This window comes from Mytilus californianus, unplaced genomic scaffold, assembly GCF_021869535.1.
Source record: "Mytilus californianus isolate M0D057914Y unplaced genomic scaffold, xbMytCali1.0.p SCAF_6, whole genome shotgun sequence".
Lineage (NCBI taxonomy): Eukaryota > Metazoa > Mollusca > Bivalvia > Mytilida > Mytilidae > Mytilus > Mytilus californianus.
Window position 1 is genome coordinate 45,865,570 of NW_026262712.1, and position 8,494 is coordinate 45,874,063.

Below are 8,494 nucleotides of genomic sequence, written 5' to 3' on the forward strand. Positions count from 1 at the left end.
TCTGCGCCTGCTTTGAAAGTTTTTATCCGAGTTAAATTTTATGGGTCTCTCTTACCAAAAATATGTACTTATATTATTTGGGGCTGCAGACGACGTTACGTCTTCCTTGGAAGACTCACCACACATGGGTTTTTTATTAGTTATACCCCTTCTTTCTAAAATGCCATTATGGTGGAATACAGTGATGGGATGTACATTCTGTCTGTCCGTCTGTCTGTTTGTTCTTTCGTTCGTTCGTCCCACTTTTGTATCCGCAAATGCTCATGAACTATCTGACAGAAGTTTGTGAAACTTTCAGAGAATCTTAAAGACATTATGTTTTCTTGAACTTTGATTTATTTCGTCATCTTAATTTTTTTGGGGGTTTACTTTGTGATGGCAAGCACACAAATTTACAAAATTTCGGGGGTACTCATTTTGTGTATCCGCGACTCCTCCTAAATACCTTATTACAAATTCTTCAAACTTTCTCACAATCGTGAAGTTCTATATACTAGTAATGGTATTGTACATCTCTAATGTTTTTTTATCAGAACCATTTTAGGGGTTCCTTTACCAAAGCATGGACTTTCCTATTGCTTTATATAAAATCTGGAACTACTCCTTTTAAACTCTTAAATAAGATTTATTGAAAATTTATTACAATCTAACTAAATTATGCTACTGTGCATCTCCGATTTTTGTTATTATAATCATTTCCGCTGTTCCCTTCATGTGCAAACTACATCTTTTCCCCCGTTCTTCTCCTGAACGCCTAATCAGTAATTGATCAAATTTCCCACCATGCCATTCCTCTAATATATACGAGTGTATGTTGGTTTTTTTGTCACAAACATATTTAATTTGTTTATATGACAATAAAGATTATTATCTAATGTTGTCTTTTTTATCTCAATACACTAGTATTTTGTGTTTCCCTTACCAGTGCATGAACTTAGCAACTTTTGTGAGCTTTGCTCTCAGTACCTCTCGTTTAAATTGTGCTTTCAGTACCTTTTATTATCTCTTGGGTCGGAACTTTGTCTTTTGTCGTTTTAATTTTTGTACTTGTTTGAAATATGACAAGTCTGGTCCCTTTTCAACTCATTTTAACACTTTTTTATCTATTTATGCACTGTCACATCCCTGTCCCAGATTAATGGTGGGGTGCTGATAAAACAAGTTTAACTCGTCACATTAATTATGTGCCTGTCACAAGCCAGAATCATGCAATTCAGTGGTTTTCGCCGTCTGCCATAATTGTTTTTCGATTAACATTATTGGCTTGAACCAGGTCATTGGTTTTCTCTTCTGTATTGGTTTTCCCCCCAACATTTTGTTGTCCCAGTGTATATTATACAAAATGTTTTTTAATTTTATTTTGCTTATTTTTGAAGTCAGTACGTTGTACAATTTTAGATCTTCAAATTTGCGTTAGCAAATTTTTGTTCTTCCCTCAACGGGATTCGAACCCTTGATTCTGTGACATCGTCAACAATGACTGCACCATCCGTGTCAAGCGCCCTATACCACTTGACCACCTCGGCTAAATAAAATATACCTTTCGCTGTTCGAGTAATGCCTTTCCTCGTCGGCTTTATCTAGAGTTGTAACACAGTACATGATGTACATGTATAGTGGCAAGTAGATGGTGTACCTTTCAGATCAGCTATTTTTGTCTGACAACATAGTGTCCAGATTATAGGACCCTGTTCATTTATCAATAACAGATAAACACTATTTGTATAGTTTTGAAAAAGCTGACTCTTTTTGTTTTTTCCGGTAAATTTATTATGGCTTTTATCACACAACATTGACTTGCGGAAATGCATGCAGAACATCATATTATTGGTTCAGTGAAAACAGAATAACAAACATTTTTGATTTCTTTGCCAGATTTATCTTATTGATATTACTCAATAGCTTTGTTCTTCGATTAACAGTTGTGGAGTGATCGTCTGTTTGAAAAGAATTCCGCTCAAACCGGTGCAAAGATCCGTCTTAAACTTGCAGTGAGGTGATAGTTTTTGTTCCATGTTGAAGGCTTCACTGTGACTTTAAGATGAAGAACAGCAACAAAAATGCTGTTCCTTTGCTTTTAGTCCGAGATTACTCTGACGTCCAGCGGCTGTTTTGCCAGACAAGCTGGGGCCGTGTCTGGCAAAACAGCCGTTGGACGTCAGAGTAATCTCGGACTACTTTGCTTTTAGTGTTTTTTTGCTGTATATGTGCTGATTTTGTGTCACGGATGGATACCCATATCCTTTTTTTCTATTTTAACAGAAGAGGCCATAATGATGATTTTCATTATTTTGAAGGACAGACGGGAGATACCAAAGTAATATTCAAACTCATAAGTCGATGGCAAACTGACAACACCATGGCAAAAAAGAAAAACGACCAAAGCGCAACATATAAAACTTAAGACTGAGCAACACGAACCCTACAAAAAAATCGGAGGTTATCTCGTGTGCTCCAGAAGGGTAAGCAGATCTTGCTCCACATATGGCACCTGTCGTGTTGCTCATGCAAGTACAAAAAAGTAAATTAGCCTTTTGTTTTTAATAAAGTTGTACGTGTCCAATGGCAGACACTGTTCCATTGTTGCATCCATTTTGGATATCGGATGCAATTAATAGATAAAATATAAAAGCAATTTCAAAACCATTTCTGCTAAAATTAACGTAAAATTCTAAACGAGAATCATGGTACATTTGCCTTAATGCGAGTTTTATTTGGAGATAAAAAGATAGCGCTATTATAGATTTTTATTTTCCCCCATATAAACCACAGTTACCAAAAAAGATTTTGTGACGTCATTAAATCTAATATACCTACAAAAGGAGCACAGTGAATCTTTTTCTGCGGCCACAGTACAAGTTTTTAATTCTGATATTATTAATTGAATATATTGTCAAGCAGCACTAGTCAGATGAGCATGTACATATACATATAATCTGTAAATTCGCTATTTCTTATCTTCTAAAAACAATTATTGCAGAATTCTGTACAATTTATCCTTAGTCAGGACGGATCTGTCAATGTTTAGATCTCCTGGCCGTTATTGTCCACTTCTTCCTCTTGCCGCTAAATAAGGTCTGCAATAGACATCAATGAGGATTTTTTATATATTGTATGATTACAATAAATCTTAATTATATGGTCAGTACGAGGAATATATTTACCTTTCTTGCATATTCCGAATTAAAAATCGAACAGTATTTGTTGCCTAATAAATTCTATCATTGGTATACACAATTAAAATATTATCTTGAGTAAAATTCTGAGGGGTCACACCTATTTTGATATGAAATATATCAATGGAAACAATGCTGTCCTTCCTATTTCGGAAGTTCACTCTCAGCTTACTGAACAAAGAGATCAATCAGGTAGATTCTACCCCAGGTGCTAGATATTCCTATCACACGTAAGCATAGTCATTGTAGAGCAGACGATATAGAAATCTGGAGATGTGGTATGCTTGCCAATGAGACAACTATCCAAAAGAATTCAAATTAAGTGGATGTTAGCAATTATAGGCAATTGTACGACCTTCAACAATGAGAAAAACCCAAACCATATAGTTGACATTAAAGCTCTTAGAAATCGTTAATTTAAATCACCCTGTATCATAACTATTCCTAATTGAAATTTGTATCTTGAAAGACAAATGATACCAAAAAAAAAAGTGTAACCATTTTAAATATATTAATGCATCTATATAACATAAAATTATTGTCTGATTATTTTTCAATGCGAATAATTTTTAGGGCATACCGATAGTATTAGTTACGTAGTGTGTTAGTGACCTACAACGATATATACAGGGTCAGTAAATTCCATATGGGACGAGATCGAGCGTAAGATAATTGCTTATATCTTCGTCATTTGAACTCTGGTGGAAAGTTGTATCATTGGAATGCAATCATTCTACATCTCCTTTTTTTATATGACTTAAAGATGTACTCAGGTCAGATTTATGCATTTCTGTCAAATGTTCGGACTCCTTGGGTTTTTTTCTATGATACAAGGTAAACTATTTTGCCCCATATCACCCACTTTTCTTTTCATAGAAGACTAGAACTGCTAATAAAAAGGTCATTACCAATTTAAGCAGATTCTAGATTATTTTTCTTACAATTTGAGACCCAAATAATGCCAATGCTAAATATAAGGTAAAAGTCCGAGTCAGCCTTTTCCCCGTCATTTATTGAAAATCAAATATCTCAAAAAAGGAGTTCCATAACCTATCAATATCTTTAGCTCATTTTGTTCCTTAACTAATGCTCTTCTGACTTACACTTTAATTTTGAATTCTACCTAACTACATCCTTAATGAAATAAACACTTGATAAATTTCGTGCATCCGAAGCCTTATCTACATTTACCTTCATCAGTATCACTCAACAATTTGAAAGCCAAGGACGCCTAAATACACTGCAACATTAAGAGATATTTGACCAAAAAAGGACCTAAACCAAATTAAGTTTGGACGTCACCTTATAAATCCTAATTTCTAGATTTTAGAGATGATTTTTAAAAATAATTCTTGTTCTTGACCTCATTGAAACAAAATCTACCAGGAAGAGGACACCAAGTAAACAAAACATAAATGTATGTTTTTAGCGATTATGATGTGTTAAACATATTTGAAGGTCTGGATGGGAGGTCCTTCATTTCTATATTCTTTCATTTTTAGGTCATTATTCTCTATTCCTTACATTTTAGAATCCCACTTATCATTCTCTGTTCTTTTTTTTGTCTATTATTCCCTATTCCTTTTTGCCCATTTTCTGTATCATTTGCCCATTATACTATTCTGTAAACCCCATCCAGACATTCATGTTTCATCGCATCTTCGCTAGCCAAGGATTACGATCCAGTCCCCTCCTCTCCACCCTTGGCGGATTAAGATAAAATTTTGGATTCACTATGTAATGATTTTCATTGGTCGCAGTTGTAACTGCCTGCATCCAATCAAAAATAGCCGTTATATTTAAGATGACAATGTAAATAAACAATTGCCACGTGCAGATTGTTCAACAAGTCTTTACCCCCAAAACATCAGACGAAGTTTAATGACAATCTTGCGGTTCTCAATCAATTAATTGAAGTTTCTGGGTATGTTGAAATGCCAATGTTTATTTTCTTCCGGCTTCACGAAATTTGTAAACACTATAGACACAGCCGTTTTTTCACCTCCCAACTGAAGATAGTTCAAGTTTAAGAACAGATTTTCTGCAGAAAATGTGTTTAACGTTTCTTTCTATTAAATACAGTAATTATAAAATATTTGAATTATGATGTGTTTTTTAACAGGCTTTTTGGTTACGATCTACATGTTATCATTGAGACTTTCTAAAGTGTCTATATATGTTATGATTCTGGTAAAAAACATATCATTGGTTGCTTTAATTTCGGAACAGATAAAAGCCGGTATAATGGCCGTTTTACTTGTTACAAGTTTGCATTTCAGGCAAAATCGTCAGAAAACACGGAAACTAAAGAACCGACGGACACTTGGGATTTCAACGATGGAGCTGCTACTTCTATTATTTTGTTCATCTTCCGGATCAGCTATTCTAAATATGAAATTGAAAAGAACAACAAATATCTACTATCATTTCTATATTCAAGTACCAACCTTAATTCCTCGTTTATCGTCCTCGGATGGTGAGTCTACAATGCCTCTAGTCTCTTCATCAAGATATTCACTCAGCTTTTTAGCAAGTTTTCTTTCCTCGGGTGCAGAGCCACTACTTCTAGTCTCTTCATCAAGATATTCACTCACCAGTTTATCAAGTGTTCTTTCCTCGGGCGCAGAGCCACTACTTCTAGTCTCTTAATCAAGATATTCACTCAGCTGTTTATCAAAGTTTCTTTCCTCGGGTGCAGAACCACTACTTCTAGTCTCTTCATCAAGATATTCGCTCAGCTTTTTATCAAGTTTTCTTTCCTCGGGTGCAGAGCCACTACTTCTAGTCTCTTCATCAAGATAATCACTCAGCTGTTTATCAAAGTTTCTTTCCTCGGGTGCAGAGCCACTACTTCTAGTCTTTTCATCAAGATATGCACTCACCAGTTTATCAAGTTTTCTTTCCTCGGGCGCAGAGCCACTACTTCTAGTCTCTTCATCAAGATATTCGCTCAGCTTTTTATCAAGTTTTCTTTCCTCGGGTGCAGACCCACTACTTCTAGTCTCTTCATCAAGATATTCACTCAGCTGTTTATCAAAGTGTCTTTCCTCGGGTGCAGAGCCACTACTTCTAGTCTCTGCATCAAGATATTCACTCACCAGTTTATCAAGTTTTCTTTCCTCGGGCGCAGAGCCACTACTTCTAGTCTCTTCATCAAGATATTCACTCAGCTGTTTATCAAAGCGTCTTTCCTCGGGTGCAGAACCACTACTTCTAGTCTCTTCATCAAGATATTCGCTCAGCTTTTTAGCAGGTTTTCTTTCCTCGGGTGCAGAGCCACTACTTCTTGTCTCTTCATCAAGATATTCACTCAGCTGTTTATCAAAGTTTCTTTCCTCGGGTGCAGAGCCACTACTTCTAGTCTCTTCATCAAGATATTCACTCACCAGTTTATCAAGTTTTCTTTCCTCGGGCGCAGAGCCATTACTTCTAGTCTCTTCATCAAGATATTCGCTCAGCTTTTTATCAAGTTTTCTTTCCTCGGGTGCAGAGCCACTACTCCTAGTCTCTTCATCAAGATATTCACTCAGCTGTTTATCAAAGCTTCTTTCCTCGGGTGCAGAGCCACTACTTCTAGTCTCTTCATCAAGATATTCACTCAGCTGTTTATCAAAGTTTCTTTCCTCGGGTGCAGAGCCACTACTTCTAGTCTCTTCATCAAGATATTCACTCACCAGTTTATCAAGTTTTCTTTCCTCGGGTGCAGAGCCACTACTTCTAGTCTCTTCATCAAGATATTCGCTCAGCTTTTTATCAAGTTTTCTTTCCTCGGGTGCAGGACCACTACTTCTAGTCCCTTCATCAAGATATTCGCTCAGCTTTTTAGCAAGTTTTTTTTCCTCGGGTGCAGAGCCACTACTTCTAGCCTCTTCATCAAGATATTCACTCAGCTGTTTATCAAAGTGTCTTTCCTCGGGTGCAGAGCCACTACTTCTAGTCTCTTCATCAAGATATTCGCTCAGCTTTTTAGCAATTTATCTTTCCTCGGGTGCAGAGCCACTACTTCTAGTCTCTTCATCAAGATATTCACTCAGCTGTTTATCAAAGTTTCTTTCCTCGGGTGCAGAGCCACTACTTCTAGTCTCTTCATCAAGATATTCACTCAGCTTTTTATCAAGTTTTCTTTCCTCTGGTGCAGAGCCACTACTTCTAGTCTCTTCATCAAGATATTCACTCAGCTGAATTTGTTCTTTCTGTGCGTAATGTAGTAAGCGACGATATTTATTGTAGATTCTTCTACTTAATTTGACATCTTTTTCTCTAGCATAAACTCCAGACAGTGTAAAACACATCATCAACATCCAAATAAGCTTCATTATTATGGCCTGAAATTATATAGGTAAAAACAGTGTTATATATAAAAATAAGGAGATGTGGTATGATTGTCAATGAGACAACAATCCCCCAAAGTTCAAATGAAGTGGATGTAAGCAATTTTAAAGGCAACCGTACGGCGTTCATCCATTATTGATGGCTGAGCGTCCACAAACATGTTTAACCCTGCTACATTCTTTGTGTACCTGTTCCAAGTTAGGAGCTTGCATTACAGTTGTTGTCGTTGGTTTTTGTCTGTCATATTTGTTTTTTATTTGTGTGTATTGATTTAGGATTGAGCAGGCCATTGATTTTTTTCAAGTTTTACTCGTTTTACATTTTGTTTATGTCAGAGCCTTTTATAGATGACTATATGTAACAGCCACTATGTTCCGTCAGTTACTTTGTTCCGGCGGAACTTTTCAACTAGTTATTTCGTTCCGATGGAACTTTCCAACTAGTTGTTTTATTCCGAGTGCAGTCGAAAAGTTCCGGAAAAAAGTAGCTAGTTGAAAAGTCCCGGAACAATGTAGCTAGTTGAATAGTTCTGGCGGAACAGAACAACTAGTTACATCGTTCCAAATATACCATATTTCGTCCTTTTTGTAGAAAGAGGGGAAAGAATGAGTATCAGTATACATAAGAGCAAATCATTAATTTACAAGAATACCCAACGCACTGAAAGGGGTTTCTTTGGGGACAAATATGCAAAATTTAAGTTGTATTTCATAGCTCACATAAAACGGAATAACTTGCATTATCATGCAAATTTAGTATTCATAGTACCCTCAAGAGAGGGAAGAATACCCCCTCTTCATGTGGTTCTTTGCATCAATTCTCCAAATGGAACTTTGTGACTGGTTGATAAGTTCCGTTGGAACTTTTGGGCTAGTTTGTTAGTTCCGGTTTTGACTTATTTGCCAAAGAGGAACTTTGTGGCTAGTTGATAAGTTCCTTTTGACTTTTGTAATCAGTATCTTGGTTTCCCTTTGAAAGGTTCAAGT

At 36.2% G+C, this 8,494-nt stretch overlaps 1 long non-coding RNA gene across 1 annotated transcript; it reads right to left on the minus strand.

Annotated features, from left to right (window-relative positions):
- Positions 1–2,526: 2,526 nt before the first annotated feature.
- On the minus strand, positions 2,527–5,993 carry LOC127706453 (uncharacterized). Its single transcript, XR_007984463.1, has 2 exons — positions 5,624–5,993; positions 2,527–3,077 (listed from the first exon to the last, which is right to left on the minus strand). It is a non-coding gene; the product is annotated as an uncharacterized LOC127706453 (long non-coding RNA).
- Between the last annotated feature and the right edge of the window lie 2,501 nt (positions 5,994–8,494).